Raw genomic sequence first — 17008 nt, forward strand, 5'->3', positions numbered from 1 at the left:
ACATATATCTGTATGAATTAGCTCTAGCAATTTTGTACTTCTGCTAGCATTTTTCTTCCTTAAGTTTGTCATTTTACCTTTAAAACATTCAATGCAGCCAGTTAGGTCTGAAAAATCTAGTTCTGGAAGTGTTTTGTTCTTCACTAATATTTGTAGTCTTTCTTTTGAAATGTGGCCAAGTCTCCTATGCCATAGGTAAGCTGATTTATCATTGAATAAGGTCCTTTTAACACCTGTGATGGTGTTGTTACTTAATGTGTTATTTCTGTCTTCAACAAGTGAGATTACTTGTTGAGGTATTGAACAATTCAATTTCATATAATTATCCAAAATAACACCAGAACCATATAACAAGGAACCTTTAGAAATTTTTATTCCATCCAAATCAATGTAAAAACATCAACCAGTCTTAACCAAAAGAGACATAGAAAGCAAATTCCTCTTAATCGAGGGAATGTAATAAACATCATCCAAAACTAAAAAATTTCCAAAACCTAGATCTAGTCTTAAGGTTCCTATAGCCTTCACTGCAACCCTCATGCCATTTCCCACACAGACATTGGTTTCCTCACTTCTTGGTGCCTTCTTCTTTGTGAATCCCTGTAAAGAATTCGTAATATGCAAGGGTGAGCCAGAATCTAACCAATAAGTGTGAGGTTCAATATTGACAAAATTAATTTCTAAAGAAAAAGTTTCTGTAGTACTTAAGAAATTCTTACCCTTCTTCACCAACCAAGCCTTAAAACCTGAGTAGTCCTTCTTCATATGTCCTACTTTCTTACAAAAGTAGCGCTTGAACTTAAAAGCTTTGGTGGTGTTAGGTGCTGCAGTGTTTCCAGATGGTTTTGGTGACCTTAAGCTTGTTCTTCTTTTTCTTTGGCTTTTCCACCAGGTTCACAGAGGTTGCAGGCTCTCTCTCTTTCTTAATTCTATCTTCTTCATCAGCACAGATAGATATGAGCTCATCTATGGTCCAGGTACCCTTTAGAGCATTGTAGCTAGTTCTAAGCCCACTGAAGGTATTTGGCAAAGAATGCAGTGCAACATACACCACTTGGCTATCATTCACTCCCATCAGTAACTCCCTGAGCCTAGCATTAATGTGGATCAACTTCATTATGTGCTCTCTAACTCCCCCAGATCCTTCATACTTCAGCTCATGGAAAGCCTTAGACAATCTTGCAGCCTCTGCTTTCTCACTCTCTTTAAATTTTCTCTCAATGGCCTCCATATAGTCAGTAGCCAAGTCAGGTTCTTCTACACTACCTCTTACAGTGTCAGACATAGTGTTCCTAATGGTGTTCTTGGCCATTCTATTTGACCTGTTCCAGACTTTAAATGCCTTAACCTCCTCAGCTGAACTATCTTTAGTTAATGCCTCAGGTTCATCCTCATGAAAGACTAGGTCTATATTCTCATGCATCATCATATAACGCTCTACCAAATCTCTCCAAGCTCTAAAGTTTGTTCCAGTGAGCATCAAAACATTGTTGAGGTTCATGTAAATACTTCCTAATGAGCAAAGTCAAAAAGAAAAATTCTGTAAGTTTCAGTTTCAAAACTCAAAAACTACAAAGTTTCAATTTTGCAATATTTCTGCAGATTTATGTGTTAGTTCCAAAAGCAGTTCAAAAACACATAAAACACCAAAACAAAATATCAACCATAATGGCAACAAGTACCACAAGATACTATGTCAATGAAAATACCCCAAATCTGAATTTTACATTAGGCAACACTTTTGTAGCAGTAGACATAATGTTCTTAAGTTTCTGAATCTTCACCCCATAATTTGAGAACTCAAGTTATCCAAAAAGACAATCAACATCTTATGACAGTAGAAGAGTCTTTAAGTATCAAAATATGAATTCAAAATCATGTGTGAAGCTGTTTGTCACCAAACTATGCTATATTAACACTTCTTTGGAAGACACGAGTAAGCACAGTTTGAAAACAATTAACACAAGTTTCCAGGTCATTTTTATCTTAATGATCAAATGCAAATAATAACAGAAATTGCTTTGTGCAACATGCCTATTTTTATTTGCAACAACCTGTGACCTAAATAAAGTTTAACTAAATTCAATTCAAGACATCAAGGCACTTGAAAAGAAACTTTACTCAATCTGCAATTTTCTCAATGAAAATATGACAACATTTACAGGGAGACAGTGAACTGCTTAACTCAAACATTCATCAATTTATCATATAATCATTGTTCAATCACATATATATATTAGCAAAATGCAAAATATTAAGCACAACCATCCATAAGCAATCACAGAGAAAGCACAAAATCGTTTCAATTCAATTCAGAGACACAAGCACACCAAAACTTAAATTTCATCCGGTCACCATCTACTCTAGCCTAGGTGCACGCTGGGAAAGCTTCTAGTGTTCTTGTAATTCAACAGAAAACGAATTAAAGCTTTGAATCGAAACATGATTCTCAGAAGGCCTAACCTTTGCGACTGCAATTCTGCAACAATTTTAGCGGAAGCAATAATTCCCAATACTTGTATTCCCCAAGAACGATCTTAATCCGATTTAATTTTTTTTTTCTTGGCCTGTTAACCAAAACCCTAATTTCCCAAAATGTTTTGCAATTCAACATAACACAAAACTCTAGTTCAAAATACAATGAATTGATCTTCTAAAAATGATTTATGAATTGTGAAATTTGGCTCTGATACCATTTGTTAACTTAATGAGCAAACCAAGATCGTTTCACAAAATGCATAAACACAACCAAATGATCAATACAATATGAACTAGAATACAACAAGAGGAGATGCATCACCTGCTTCATGCACAACAGCCATTCCTTCAAAAGCAGTAGCAGTAACACAGCTATTCAACACAAATAATCCGAGCTCCAAAACTTCAACCAACCACACGCAAGAAATCTTCTACTCAACTATGTGTTTAACTCCTCTCTATGGGGCAGGACTGAATGTTTTGTCACACAGTGAATAGGGACTTCAAGCACCTAGCTATATATACAAGCTAGATAGGACTTCCCATAAAAGAATCCTTGATTCTAGCCAATGAGTTATCATCTTTAAAGATGCTATAATTATCATATCAACTAATTAGATATTTATCTTTATCAAAATGGATTCCTAACCATATGAGTGACATACCAAAGCTCATTAGGTGTCTAGCTAGGTAGATAATTCATATATTTCTTATTTATTGTAATAAGCTTAATCAATTTGTTATTTACTTAATGTAGATAATATTAGGTCCAAATAATATTTTACACTTTGGGTCATTGATGCGATGCATCTCTTCCGGACGTTTACATTCTGGCAATTTGATTATTTTCTTTTGAAGCAAATCTTCCAACATGTTAGCAACATCGGAATCTAGAAAAGGGTAACTTTTAGCTTCTAGGTCTCTAAGAGTACGCCGCCTTGTTTGATCATGAGTCGGCTCCAACTTGTTTTGGTTATTTGACTTGATTCGTGCTGCGATCTTGACAAGAGCTGTGTTTGCCAAAGACTCCATGACACGTTTCTGATTATATGGTTTAACGATTTCACCTTTTATTTGACCATGACTAGCGATGCTAAGTTCCATGTCATGAGCTTGAGTGGTAAGTTCTTCAAAGGTGCGAGGCTTTATCCCTTGAAGGATGTATAGTAAGTCTCAATGCATGCCTTGAATGCACATTTCTATTGCTGACAACTCTGAGAGTCGGTCCTTGCAATCGAGGCTTAATGCACGCCAACTGTTGATGAATTCTATGGCCGGCTCGTCCTTTCGTTGTTTGGTGTTGGTGAGCTCTAACATTCTCACAATACGACGTGTACTGAAGAAGCGATTCAAGAACTCTTTTTCCATTTGCTCCCAGCTGTCAATGGATTTAGGCTCCAATTCTGTAAACCATTCGAATGTTGTCCCTCGGAGTGAGCGAATGAATTGTTTCACAAGATAATCTCCATCTGTGCCAGCGCTATTGCATGTCTCGATGAAATGCGCAATGTGTTGCTTGGGGTTACATTTGCCATCGAATTGTTGAAACTTTGGAGGTTGGTACCCAGTTGGCATCCTCAAATTGTCGAGCCGCTTGGTATAAGGTTTGGAGTACATTAGCGTATCCTGAGAGGGACCAGCATATTGAGCTCTGATTATGTTGCCAATCATGCCTTGAAGTTGTTGAATTGACCATGAAGCTAGGATGAAATTTGTTTCTTCTTTTTGTTCTGAAAATGATCCGCCAGACGAGTCTTTCTTATGACCATGCGGACCTTTTTCTGAGTCCTTCTCTTCAATAGTCTTCTGTAGCTTCTCAACTGCTTCAGCCAATTGGGCTATTTGGGTTTCTTGTTCTTCCACAGTGGTGGCTCCAATCACCATGACTTGCATAGCGAAAGAGGGGTCTTCTAAAATCTCTTCCGTTTGGTTATCAGGAGACAATTTGGGGCGTAGGAGTGTACGCGGATCAACACTGGCAGTGGGCAAAGGATAATGTTCTCTTGAGTCGCTTAAGCATGCTGAACATCCATGCTTAGTGAGGTTTACCCCCACTGTTGTGAAAGTGGTGATCGTCTTACGCGACTTGGATGGATGAATTATGAATGTCGCGAGTTCGGATGACTCACTCTGAGCGGTATAATTGTTAAGGATTCTACTCATTTTTGGAGTAGCTACCTTATTGGTCTTGTTTGTTGATTTGAGTTGAATCATCTTGGAAGCCATATGCTGAGGATGGCTACTTGAGATTGTCAGAGAAAGAGATGAGAGGCATAGATGGTCCCACTGGGCATGCCAAATTTGTAAACACGAAAATCCTGCCACGATTAAAAGAAGGACACGTGTACAAAATAATATATATTTCATATATTAATAAATTTGAGGGTTACAATCTCTATAGTTATTCTTTCACAAGAATTTCCTCTGATTCAATCTTCGATGTTGGTTTGATCCAAGGGTGGTGAGCACTTGATCTTGAATCGGACGGTTGTAGTGTGAACTTGTTATGTTGACGATTTGCAGAAGACGGTTGATCAAGAGCCACAGAGGCTTGATCTTGATCGGATTTAAGCCACGAGTGGTGTCACGTGGTGAGCATTCTTCGGCTTTGGTTGAGGATGAACCGGCACGTGTGGTTGGTGCTTGTTGATTCTCCACGAGCTTGATGAAGAACTTGGCAGAAGCTTTGCTTTGTTGATGACTTGAAGACGATGGATGATCAAGGGTTGCAGAGACTTGAACTTGATCAGATTTAAACCACAAGCAGTGTCACGTGGCGAGTATGGCTTTGATGGCGAATGAATCGGCACGCTTGCTTGGTGCTTGTTGATCCTACGCAAGTTTGACGACTTCTGAGCTTGTAGATGATTTCCCTTATTTGTTTGAAGTCAGTGAGGTGAAGGGACCGGCTATTTGGCAGCTTGATGGTTCTTCATGATCTTGGGAGACTTCTGAGCTTTGGAGAGATTTCTTCCGTTTCTGTCTATCGTCGGTGAGGTGAAGGGACCGGCTATTTGGCAGCTTGATGGTTCTTCACGAGCTTGGGAGACTTATGAGCTTTGGAGAGATTTCTTCCGTCTGTCTGTCGCCTGTGAGGTGAATGGACCGGCTATTTGGCAGCTTGATGGTTCTTCACGAGCTTGGGAGACTTATGAGCTTTGGAAAGATTTCTTCCATCTGTCTGTCGTTCCCCCTTTTGATTTGAGGAGGGGTATTTATAGTGTCGGCGTCTCCCTCGACTTGGAATGCATTGATGACACAACATTAATCGCATTCCTTAATTGTGTAATTAAATCATTCAATTTTAATTGACTGATTCAATTATTTTTTTAATTTATTTAAGGAATATGCCAATCAATTATGATTTTATTTAATGATCTATTTCAATCAGAATTAAACAATTTAATATGATTGATATTTGTATGTAATACTTGATTTCAATCAGAATTAATCAATTTAATCTGATCGATATTTGTATTTAATGCCTGATTTTCATCGAGATCAATCAGTTTAATATGATTGATCCGTTTTGATGCTTAATTTGAGCAATAACCAATCAACGATAAATTGACACTTCCACGTCATTTAATCAATGGACCACTTTGTTTTTGACATGTGTCGTCCTCGAAGCTGACATAATTTTGGTGATGCACGAGCCAGGTGTACCGTTTGCAAGACACATGTGCCAAGTAAGCTTGTTCAATCAAATTTCAAAGATTGACAGACTTATTTAATGAATTTTATTTTCATTAAATTTCTTGTGTCTACAACTTCTTATTTAAAATAAATAAATGAATAGAATATTTAATAAACAGTGTGCTGACCTAGAGTCCTAATCCAACATGTGGATTTGCTCTTAGGATGATGAAGCTGGCATGCTGTTTAATGTGCGTTGTTGCTTTGTCTTTGGCATTTTTTGCTTCACCTCAATGATGGCCTTTCAAGGAGAAGGTGGCGTTTGCTTCATTGTTCCAGCCAGCCTGCAAAGCACTAATCGTTGTGACAGTGACATTATAACATTTATTTAATTATAATTTTCATGATGGAGTAAAATAATTATCATTATATGTTATTGAGATTCACCAGAATTAGTGATTTGGTATCTAACACCAATAAATGACATACATGACACCAAATCAGCAATTATTAACTTATTGGACGCATTGCATACATAATTTCATACTTACTGCTATATTAATAGCAAATTAGGGAGAATGACGCCGCAAATAACAATAAATTATGGCGCATTTTGATTTTGGTCATTAAGACCAAATCCATTTGTTTTTTCTTTCCTTAAGTTCATGCTTGTACTATTAGGGTGAGTTAGAGTTACGTCAGAGTTTAAATGGGTTAATAGGCTAGTAAGAGATTGTTAAGCTGAGTAGGCAACAAGTGCCAAATGTCAAAATTTTACAGGGAGACAGGTAAGGGGATAGAGAAATGGGAATAGATGATTTGAAGCCGTACTATGAGACTACTAACAAGGAATGGCAATGAGAAGGTTAGGAGTTAGGGATCAAAATGTCATCTCCATCCCCGCATTCTTTCTCTACCATCCCACCTCATCCCTCATTTGATATCGTTACCCGTTTGGCTCCGAATTTCTCCCTAAGGTCAAATACCCGATGAAGATTTTTTACATCGTTATGTCAAGCTCATTGTAAAAGCTTCCAAATCGATACAACACATTAAATACATCTACTACTTTATCTTCTTTATCTCTTTCTTTGAATTCTTCCATTTATTTTCAGCAATCTCTTTAGTCGTTTAAATTCCCGCACTTAATTTTTGCTTTTTATTGTGGAAAATAATTTAGGTTCATACTGGTAAGAACATGTATCAAAACTCTCTCGTATTTGAACAGATTTGGCAGTTTAAATCCATGATTTAACTGTTTAAAAGTTATGAATGTTTTTTGGACTTAAAAGTTAGACTTGCGAATATAAGTAAATAAGAAAGAATGTTTTTTTAAAAAAAAAAAATTATTGTATGCACTTTACTTTCTACAACTATATAAAAAGACTTAGAAAAGAAAATAAACAACGACATGAGTGAAAACATGATAAGTCCTTATATGCTAAGGTAAGAAAACCTAATGGCCGAGAAAGTCTGAATGGACAAACAGATTGCAAAAGTAAATAATCAAATTTGGGTTTAGGGATAAGTCCTTGTTTTTTTTCTCTCAAAGATGATTTTTGAATATTGATATGAGTTTCAAATGATTAAATCATATATTCACATTAACAAATTATATTGAGGACCATTATATTTTTTACCATTATGAGAGCCCTTCTAATGAGGACCACTAAAATGAGGACTAGTTGAGGACTTTCTAATCAACGGTTTGAGAGACACACTTTTCGAATATATTACGGCAAATTAACCATTAGATATTTATGTATGTATGAGTAGACCACTTTGAAAATTTTCTTCCAAATTGCTAATTGTTAAGGGTGTGTCCTATAACGTTTTATGAAATTATTTTTGTAATACTGGATTGTAGAATGAAAATGGGGAATTAAACTACAAGTTTTTAAGATGTAAATACATGTTCGGTACAAGTATTTCAAAACTTGAAATATCAAAAACATATCTATCATTTAAAAAAAAAAAACATATCTATAGCACTCTGTTTAGTTTTTCCTCAATAATCATGAAAAATTGACTATTTTGTTTGTATTGATTATGAATCCTTTATTGGTTGTTATGAGAAAATAAACAGAGTATTGTGAAGGAGATTGAACAAGAAGAATCAAATCCCTCAAATTTGTTTATAAAATATATCATATGAAGTTGCAAGCTCTTGAATCTTTAGTTCAAAAAGATAATTCAATCAAATGTCTCAACCTTAGTTGTTAATTCCTCTTGCTCATGAGATAATCCAATTATATTGAAGCATAAAATACCGAAGCTTTCACCCTAAATCATCCGTATAAATTAGATCTGACATGTGAAAGAGGGATTTTCTAAATCCTTCATTCTTCTCTACTGCATAATTATGCAAGTTTCAATTGATTGAAAAAAAACGGGGAAGAAGAAAGTTCAAACAACATATAAAGTAGATGAGATCATGAGAAGAGATGATAAGTCTCAATGGAAATTGTGGGAAAGAAAGAGAGAAAGATCAAAAGTGAGGAGAAGAGTTTGTGGATCTATGTGCTTAAAAGTAAAAAAAAATTAATCACTTTCTCTAATTGTAGGGCAAGTTGTTTTCAGGAAACAATGAAAACGTCAAAAAGTCATTTCCCATATTTATTCATAGTTCCTGAATTGTTTCCTAAAATTTATTTTCCTTGTTTTTCAAATTTAATGCACCGAACGCAAATTCATAAATTTTTGAATTCATAAAACAAAAAACAGTATCGCAAAATGATACCGAACGGGCCCTAAGGTACCGAACTAGATCAAATCAATGGATGAACCAAATCTGTAAAACATAAACTGTTCATGGTCATAACTGATAAATCACGATTATGAATGCCTTAACGATTTTCAATTTGGTTAAAAAGTTGCATAAATGATCTACACATAAATATCTAAACATCTAACGGTTGATTTGCGGAAATGTGATCGAAAAAGCAGGTCTAACAAAAAAGTTCTCAAGTAGTCCTCATTAGAAGTGCTCCCATTATATTATATTTATACTAAATGAGTGTTTTCTTCATGAATAGTGTGCTGACATGTGACAACCCAAAATTTTAACAAATATTTTTATTTACAAATTTGTATACATATATATGTGTTGTTCCTTATATATACTTGTTTATGAGGAAAGATAAATACCAATTCACTGTATAGGAGGAAATTTTGTGTCCTCATATACAAGTATGTAAATTCTAATTACAAATACTAATTCGATGACAATATAGTTGGACTGTTGTGCTTGTGAACCTGTATTGCATTGATAAATTTAGATGTGTGCTTAGGTACTATAGTTAAGATTATGGTATCCTTGTACACATATGCAAGACATAGTCATTAGGAATTTATACATTTCCCCCCACACTAGTTTAACGACCTTTATATATATATATATATATATATATATATATATATATATATATATATATGAAGAACTAGAGTACAGCTACAGCTTAATTGAGCAATGAATTAATCTCTGGGAGCCATGTATCTACCTTGATATTATATGACCTATTGTTAAGTTTATAGTCCAAAGTAATTAGATTTTGATAGTATGAGTAGAATTGGAGGTGACATTTCCTAATCTAAAAGAGTGATAATGATCCTACTGTTGGTAGCACAATGAAAGATTGAAGATTGGGATGATGAATCTCTTATTAGTCATTGTTCATATCCAAGTGTGAGTAAGTATTCTATTTGGGTGATTATGCAAAGTTAGGAATTATAGCTAGGTGTTGATGAATCTGTAAACTAAGCTAGCTAGTAGCTGGAGGTGGCATCACTCAATTTATAGCTCAAGCTCTATTTATCCATCATAAAACTTCTAGTCTACTACTATCACCTGGATATCCCCAAATTATAGAAATAAAGCCTATCTTCTTCATATATGTTTCTATATATAACCTTGGTCATTAAGTTATATAGGGATAAGAGCTTTCATACCTATCTCTGCAATACTTACTGATGAAGGTTTCTATTAAGAGATAGGATTGTACAAGTATATCTATTGAAATATTGAATGCTTGGTGATCAAGTCATTAAGTGATAGGTATGGACAAACACATCTATATGCAGATTTAATTATGATTGTTTTGCTTGATGCCCAAGAACTAAATTAGTATAAATAGGAGCAAGAGTTCAATTTCATAAATTGGAAAGAGAAGGGAATAGAACACTGAGAGATAGAGGGCCAGAAGAAAAGAAAGGAAAGTAAAGAGAGGGAGAGAAGAGTACGTATCTGAGGAATAGGAGCATGAAAGAAAAGAAGAAAACAAAAGAGAGAGATTAAGATAGAAGAGAAGAGAAGAGGAAAAGAAAGAACAAACAGAATTAGGATCAAAAACAAAAGAAAGGAGAAACATGAGATGTGAGACATGAGAGAGATATCTGAAGTGAAGAAGGAAGGAAGAATTAGCAGAATTAGTTCAATAGATATTCTGATGGGATTCAAAGGTGAATTCAATCCTATAAGTTATTCTGATTGTTATTCTTGTTATTATGTTTAGCTTAGCTCTTGTCTAAATTGGTTTAAGCTTCTGCACAGTTAGTAACCTAGATGATTTTCAAACAGAATGCAAGCATAGAAACAGATTAAGATGATAAGAAACTTTGCTTTCTAAAGGTGGGTGTCCTGAGTAAATTCTTAGCTTGCTGTTTGGGTTAGAATTCTTATTTTGTCTTAAAACAAGAGGTTAGAGTGATCAAAGAACCTATATCCATCAGTTTAACAACCTTAGACTAAGCAGTAACCTCAAACATTAGTTTATAGGCATTGGAGAAAGCTTGAACAAGTTTCTGCGTTACAATCATATAGTTAACTTTGAGAAACCATATCCTTTGATCTAAACCTTCGTTTTAGAAACCATTTGCATGTCTTGAAAGCTTATAATGTAAGCTTGATATCTGTATAGTTTCGTACAATTTCATTAAAAATTCATTGGTTAAGTTTGAGGCTAAAAATAGAGGTCTGCGTTCTATAAATTAGTTTTTCTAAGTTTTTGTCCCAGTTTCGTTTTTACCAAAAATTAAATGTTTCGGTTGGGTATTTGAAGTTGGAGTCTTCATAAAAGTTTCAGTAGACATCTTGAAGATCATTTCAGAATTGAAATCTGATAAAAAGGATTTTTCTAGATTAAATTATTTTTTCAAAGTTGAGGGTTTGCATAAGGAAACTCTGCAATTGTCACAATGTTTCTGTTTGTTCTGTTTCATTTGAACAGTACGTTATCTTTATTCAAACTTGTTTAGGTCGACCACAAACTGAACATAGACATTCTTATCTTTTCAACAAAACTTGTGACACCATTTTCCGAATTCATTTGAGATACTTATGTCATTGTGAAATTGGCTAGCCATATCTGTTTTTCGTCATAACAAATCTGCAAGACATTTTGGTTGGTCAGTTAGCACTTCAAATGAAATCTAAATGGCTTGAGATTTTAGGTACCATTTTCTTAAGACATAAGCTCGATATTGAAGTATGTTCTTAAGCCAGAATGATAGCTTTGTGTTTAAAATAAATTATGTGCTTATGCATAGGAAATGTGAATTGTACTTGGATATTTACTTTTTATGCAGGAATATGTATCTATACAATAGCTTGGAATCTAGGTAGGGGGATCTGGGGAGCCTCTACTCAACTGTATTGTATGCATATATGTTGCTTGACATGTTTGTTTTGGAATGAATGAATATTTGATGCAATTACATTGCGAAGTATATATTATCAATTGATGCATCATCCAGTGAGTATATATGAAGTATAAGGGTGGCGATGGTGATATGTGTAATGCTATTGGTATAAGAAAGTTTGAAATTTATTTTTTGCGTAGTTGAGTCCATAACCTCAGCAGGTACCAGATCCCATGTATGCCCATTGTTAATGCGCAATTAGTATAGGATGGAAAGGGTAATTCGGGACTGGCGAAATGGGCATGGACAAGATGACTAACAAAAGAGGGCTAGGGGATTGGTTTTGGGTGGGGGTTAGTTCATATAGTTGAGTACTCTGAGTCGCCTTCGTGGTAAAATACATGGTATGGGACATGTAGGCTCAGTTTGTTCTGCTATGTGAATTATTGGGAATAGAACATGCATTCATGCATACCATATGATAATTGTTTGGTTATCTTTTGTGTGAAGAGAAATAGCTCCCTACTAAGCGGCAGGTTGAGCTCACCTCTTAACAATCTTACAGGTTATTAAACACAAGAACTATGAAGATTAGTGATCAAAAGCAATTAGAGTTAGTTGGAGTTTTGCATATGTAAAGATCATTATTTCGGAAGTGAGTACTCTTAGTGATCTTGAGTTGGATTTATATCCTTAGATCGAAATGAGAAATCAATTCCATTAACAAAGTGTCGATTTTATTTTCTATTCGTTTATTTTTATTTTTACTCACACCTCGGATTTCGGGAAAATATTAAAAAAAATTGACCCGGGTTCGGGGCGTGACATGACAATTTTGCCCTTTTTTGTTTTACGCTATTGCACAGTCTACTGGTACGATTTCTTATGACATCGAGTCGTGTTTATGGTATACGTGTTGCTTCGAACAGAGGTCGTGCCCAGAAGACGAGAAAGAGTGATGGAGCTGCTTCTTTTCTCACTGAACCAAAAGACCAAGAAATTGGGTGTGGGGTTTTGATCAGCGGAAAGAACACAAAGGAAATGGGTTTGGGGTTTTAACAGGCAGTGTCGATGCTTAGATTTTTTGGAAAAGGTAAACTTCGTTTTTTATTATCTGCACTTGACTTTAGTTACATTGGGTTGTTGGGTTTATCGTTGTTGTAATTGTCTAAGGTTTGGTTAGAAGCTCAATTTGTCATCGATATAGAAGGTTTGTGAGTCTTTACTACTGTCGTTGTTGTGTTTATACATGAAACAGAGTAGATCTAATTGGAGCAAATCCAACGACCTATTCGGTGAACCCAATAAATTTACTGGAGGCCAATAAAAATTTATTGGGTTTTATTGGAGGGTAAAAAAAAGTTTCCGGTGACCTATAAGATCTCCGACGACCTATTTGGAGACCTCAGGTGACCATGATTGGAGTCAGGCGTCCGGTTTTGTTGCCCCCTAATAATATCCAATAAACTTTTATTGAGGGGTAATAAAAGTCTCCGTCGACTGGTGATGGGAGTCCCGCGTCTGATTTTATTGCCCCCAAGTAATAAATTTATTGCCCCCCCCCCCCCCCCAATAAACTTTTTATTACCTTGAATCAATGAAGAAGAGCCCAGAAAATCATAAATGAAATAAAGAACAATACCTTGTTAGTACTGCATAAATGGTATCATGGTAAAATAATGAGAAAAAAGAACATACATATAAGATTAATTTACTATCAAAACCAAACAGTATCAATTGTACTTAAGAGTAATTAACATCATATAAGATTAAAAGTTACCCAACTAATAATCATTCATAAACTGATCGGATTTGGGAACTATTCCCACAGCAGCGATGGGAATAGCAACAACCAGAGCAGCATAGTGAAGTCATCCAACGGAAGCCGTTGGATTTGATGGTTGAGTCCTCATTGTTGCATCTAAACCTCACTCATGGCATCGCCGGATTCGGAGCTTGTAATACCCCGAATTTTTCAAAAATTATTAAGTTGGTTCTTAGGACGATGTGGTTCGAGGGTGAAGTGAAAGTGTTTCGAACGAATAATTACTCGAAACGTTTTATTTTCAAGGGGTCAAGGAGTTGACTTTTTATTCGTTGAGTATCTCCGAAAACTTCCTTCACGAAAACCAGACTCTCTCTAGCTTTTGGTAGACCCGACTAGGACCCGGTTTCTGGACCCGACATTTCCGGCGACTGCCGGCTACGGTACCGACCCAGAATTGATCACCTCCTCCTTGCGGTCCTCCTTACGGTGGTGTCTTGCACCGATTCACATCCACATCGGCAGATTGAAGCCCCAAAGTTTGGCGGCGGAGGACCCGTTTGGTTTTCCTCTTTCCGGCGATGTCACTGCATGAAACCGGTCAAGCTTTGTAGACCACGGCGTCCTTGTTCAATCCTTGGGGGTCTTGTTGGTCGAATCGACCAGAGTTGCTCCTATTCTCAGTGGGAAGATTTATTCGGCTTTCGGCGGCGATCTAAGCCGAATTGGCCCAAGTCTCAGGTATTAAAGTTGATCCTCGTGATGTAAACTCCATTTTGACCGGTTGGATTGGGCTGGAACGAAGGCTAGAGTAGAGGTGCGTAGGGCTCAAGCGCAGCAGCTTGTGGCAGCACGTCCGACCTCTATTGGAGCAGATCTTTGCTCCGTTATCATCTACTCGTCGATACGGCATTTTGATATATGATTTGTAGCATTTGGCGATCGTTGTTGCATGCTAGGGTTTTTATAGTTTCGGTTCGTTCAGTTTCCGATCCGTGAGGATCTGACCGTTAGATCGTCTTGTTGTTTTGACAAATTGACCCTAGAAATGTTCTGAAAAGGATGAGGCTTTGTCTCGATTGACATAGTCTTTGGGTTATAGGTCGCGTGTTTCAAACTTAGATCCTTTCGTAACTCAAGCGGTATTAAGATGTGACTTTGATGTGACTAGGTATGTGACGGAATTGTGTTGAGAGGATTGCGGCGATTTGTGCTTATCTTGGTTTGCATGTGAAGACGCAGCGGGATTCAAAGGTGAGTAAATCTCACAATGTTCATTTACAAACAAAGTTACCTTATCGTCTTGGAGTTAATTATTTAACTGTGACTATAGTTGATATTAGTGGCATTCCTGAGCGAATAACTACGTGTGTGTGTGTGTGTGTATTTACGTGAAATATATGTATCATTGTGGATATGATGTGTGATGAAAGCAATATGCATGATTTTGTTCATATTATTGTGTTGAGATATGACCTTTCAGGAAACAATATATTGTGGAAATGATGATTTCTATTGTTTTGAAAGGCACTAAGAATTGTGTAACATTTTGGTCCAGTGCGACTTGCTTAATGTTTTGGTCTTTATCACGGATGGTGACAAAGCGTGTGAAATCTTTTATTTAGATTTGTGTAACATGTTTTGGTCTGCGTGACTTATTTAAATGTTTTACTCTGAGGGCCAGAAATACCTGAGGATTGAGGTCACTCCGTGACCTGAGGCAAGAAAATCAAGTAGCTATGCCTTTGGCAGGGTTAATGGTCACGATTTAGTTAGAGCTTTAGTCTATCTGCCAGGATATCTCATAGGGTAACAGTGCGAGGTTACTTTCAACTCATGAGTACTATTTTTAAAGGAATCAAAGTGTGAGTTGTTTTCCTTTGTTACGTTTTTGAAATGAATCAAAGTGTGAGTTGTTTTCATTTATTACGTTATTTGAAAGGAATCAAAGTGTGAGTTGTTTTCCTTTGTTACATTTTTTAGAGGAAACAAAGTGTGAGTTGTTTTCCTTTGTTACGTTATTTGAAAGGAATCAAAGTGTGAGTTGTTTTCCTTGTTGTTAGTGTGAGTCACTTCCTTAAGTGAATGAGTGGATTTCTCGTGATTTGAGTGAGTTGCTTCCTTGATTTGCATTATTATGATTTGGCTAGTGTGATTTTGTGATTGGCCTTTGAGCATTAAAATGATTTCAAACATTACTTGAAGTGATTTTATTTGACTTTGATCGTGAAATTGAATGCTGAATTGAAGTTTGAGCATATAGATTTTAGTCACGAGTGGACTTGTTGATGCATGCTATTGGATGATGAGAAATTGATAGTTGATGGTGTGACATATGCTTATTGATTGTTTAGGTTGAGATGACTTGAGCTTGTATTTCTATTTCGGTTAATTGAGTTTACTCACATGAGCTTTCAAAAGCTTACTGGGTTTGTTGTTGCAACCCGGTGCACTATTCAATGGTGTAGGGGTTTATCCTGCAGGGTAGAGTGAGCGTAGCTGAAACCGTAGAGCTTTCTTGCTGTTGCGGTGGTAGGTTTAACAAGCTAACTGTGTTATGCAGTTGTTAGTCTTCCGCTGTGTAATGAGTGTAGTGTGTGCATTTACTTATTGAATTGAGGTTTAATTTGTAAAATTTGTATAATGTAATATGTGACTCTAGAGAACAAGTATGTATTCACATTGTGGTTTCGAGACATCGTTGGTTGCCTTTGTTTAAAGGAAATTTTTTATAGGTATTTAGTGTTGATGTCCGAATCATCACACCCAGAGTATTTGTGTTTGTTAAATTATATTATTATTTGTTATTGAAAATCGGGGCGTGACAGTGCTCCGATGAGATTTCCCTTCCAACACCACCAGATTCCAGCGATTAAAGCCATCATTGGCGTTCCGATTGCAACGATCAATCACGTGTTCTACTTCAACTCAGTGTTCTGGGTCGTTATGGTTAAGAATCACTAGCAGTACCAACAACAGCTGAGGTTTGACCGAAATCTTATCCAGTGTGATTTTCTCTCTAGCGGTGCCTTCACTGGCGAGTGGCAGAGTGACTCAAACTCATCCACAGTGGTCGATCTTAACCAGCATGATCTGCCTCACGATGGATGATTCGACCTCGACCTTAAATTGCCACTTCTGGCAGAATTCGCATGATTTTGGTTTTAGAAAAAAAAAATAGCGGCGAATTGATAGTAATGAATCCAAGGAAGGATTCGATGAGAGAGTGGTGGATCAGGGGAGTGTGTGTGTGTGTGTGTGGCATGGATGTAGTTTACTAATTAGGCTGAGGCCAAAATTATTATTTTACGTTTAATTTGGGTAAGTGGGAATAAAAACAGTTGGGGGTGTAAGTGGAAATACCTTGACCCAATTTTGGGCATTGGGTCACGGATCTTTTTTGCTATAGTGATCAGTAGACGGGGCAAACATTAGCGGATTATGAACCAACCGAAGACAGCTCCGAAGAGCTAATTTAACACTGTTGGTTGA

This window comes from Rosa rugosa, chromosome 4 (genome assembly GCF_958449725.1).
Source record: "Rosa rugosa chromosome 4, drRosRugo1.1, whole genome shotgun sequence".
Classification (NCBI taxonomy): Eukaryota; Viridiplantae; Streptophyta; class Magnoliopsida; order Rosales; family Rosaceae; genus Rosa; species Rosa rugosa.